Consider the following 2,265-nt stretch of genomic DNA (forward strand, 5'->3'; position numbering starts at 1 on the left):
TCACTCTGCCGTATGATAAGGGAGACAATTCGTCTAAAAATTCATATAAAGCAAAGTTTGTGGTGAATCTGTTTCCAATAATGTCACGTTATACAGTGTCTGGAATGTTAAGTTTATATTAATCGAAGCCGACCTTGAAGAGTGCTCATGTTTTCACACCTCACGTTTTGCCGTCGGATCTCTCCAATAGAAACAGTTAATCATGACAGAATCAAGAATTAATAATAATTTTATCATAAATTGTTAAGGTGGCTCACAACAACGTACAGCAACTTCCAGAACTAATTCTTTGGTGGGTCTTTACAACCACTTTTACCAGTTGATTGGCCTTCATTGATGGCATCAAATAGGTAGTTGTTCTTTCAAACGCTTTGTTTTACCAGTATTCACTATCGAATTGTGATCAGCATGATACGATACAACTTAAAGCAAGGCCTAGAAAGTTCTTCAAAAGAGATTCAAAGACCCCTTAATTGTTTATAAATTAATATACAATGTATTGCGCTAATTAAACTTCCGATTAATTTAGGGTTTCGGCTGGTTATACTCTTGTTTTCGTTCTTCAGCTTTATATTCTATTTTGTAAATGTTCTATTTGCCGAATTTGAACTATATCGCGCTATAGTTCAAAAATATTTTATCCTTCTCCTGTGGTTTTTAAAACCAGACTTAATACCTTGAACATTACATGTATGTGCGTATCTAGCATGTGTAGCAAAGTTCCTGACTGAGTCGATCTGGAATGATCTTGTTTTAAAGCAAATGAAAAACGTTAACCGCGAAAAGGGCCATTGCTAACATAAGACAGATAAAAACTAAGTTAGCCGCTTTACCTGCTGGGTTTGTGACGGATCGTAATATGTACGGCCCCCGTGGCCCAATGGATAAGGCATCTGACTACGAATCAGGGGATTCCAGGTTCGAATCCTGGCGGGGTCGACTTTTTTTCCCGTCAGGTATAAAAATTTAAATGCACTCGAAATATCCGAGTCATTCATAATACAAGTGTAGTCGTTATTTTCCGAATAGTTGGTTTTTCTTTTTAAGCATTGACCAGGATAGAAATATGCTCTTCATTTTAGTTTTGAATAACTGCTCTCAGCCAAAGTGCAAAGAGAAAGTCTCTTTTTTCAGTGATCAAAGCGTATAAATAATTGTTAACATCAGATATAAATTTAAAAAAACATTAATTGTACTATGTCCGGCCCCGTGGCCCAATGGATAAGGCATCTGACTACGAATCAGGGGATTCCAGGTTCGAATCCTGGCGGGGTCGATTTTTTCTCCTACAGTGAGCAGCACCTGCCAGAAATAAGACTTTGGTGGGTCTTCACAGCAACTTTTTAGCATTTGATCGGTCTTCATTAAATAGCATCGAACATGTCATTATTTTAAAATAATGCTTTAAAAATACACAAGCAATTAAAAACTAAGGATCCAATGTTCCCATGTATCGGCGACCTCATGACGCCATTCTCAAGGAATGAATAAAATAACATGTAAAATAACATGTAATTGTTCTTTTTAAACGCTGTATTTTACCATGGGCATAACAGTTCTGGTCACAAAAACCTTAACTGTAGCTTTAAGTATCTTTAACTTGAACGAGCTCGGTGACCCACTATACCTTATCAAATTGAGATCAACAATGGTAAGATACATTCAGAGCCACCTTAAAAAAGAGCTAATAAAGAGCCAGAATTCAGATTAATGACCTATTAATTAATGGGTTTTGACATGTCATACTGTCGCTTTAGTTATTTAGCACTGTATTCTGCTCTGTAAACCCTGGTTCAGCCCACGCATTCGCATAACGGCAGTGAAGACGCCCACGACACAAGCATAAACACTGAGCATGCACAGAATGGATAATTGCTTTATTTCCGGTTCCGCTCCTCCTCACCTCGATACAGTAAAACAAGCTTTTAAGATGGCGGGCTTTCGCTTATGCTTATGTTTATGCTTTCAGCAGCGCGGTCACATGTGGCATAAGCATAAGAGCAAGCACAAGAAAAACAGAAACTTTTGTTTCGTTTTAATTTGCTTGTGCTTATGCTTGTATTGGTGGCATCCTCACTAGTGTTATGCTTATGCTTGTGCTTATGTCGTCGTGAAAACCAGGCTTAGTTTTTTTTGCTGCTTCTAGAATAATCGTTTTATATCTAAAACTATATTATAAATTTTCTTAGGGGCACGGTGATTAAATGTATGTTACAGTTAGCGGGTCTGACAACATTCCAGAGTCGATCAAGGAGGGGAACTTTT

General features: G+C 37.5%; 2 non-coding genes across 2 annotated transcripts; both read left to right on the forward strand.

The window, feature by feature from the left end:
- The first annotated feature begins 865 nt into the window (after positions 1–865).
- Positions 866–939, forward strand: Trnar-acg (transfer RNA arginine (anticodon ACG)). The gene has a single exon. It is a non-coding gene; the product is annotated as a tRNA-Arg (tRNA).
- Positions 940–1,203: 264 nt separating this feature from the next.
- On the forward strand, positions 1,204–1,276 carry Trnar-acg (transfer RNA arginine (anticodon ACG)). Its single transcript has one exon. It is a non-coding gene; the product is annotated as a tRNA-Arg (tRNA).
- Positions 1,277–2,265: the final 989 nt, after the last annotated feature.

The sequence above is a fragment of the Orbicella franksi genome, chromosome 11 (genome assembly GCF_964199315.1).
Source record: "Orbicella franksi chromosome 11, jaOrbFran1.1, whole genome shotgun sequence".
Lineage (NCBI taxonomy): Eukaryota > Metazoa > Cnidaria > Anthozoa > Scleractinia > Merulinidae > Orbicella > Orbicella franksi.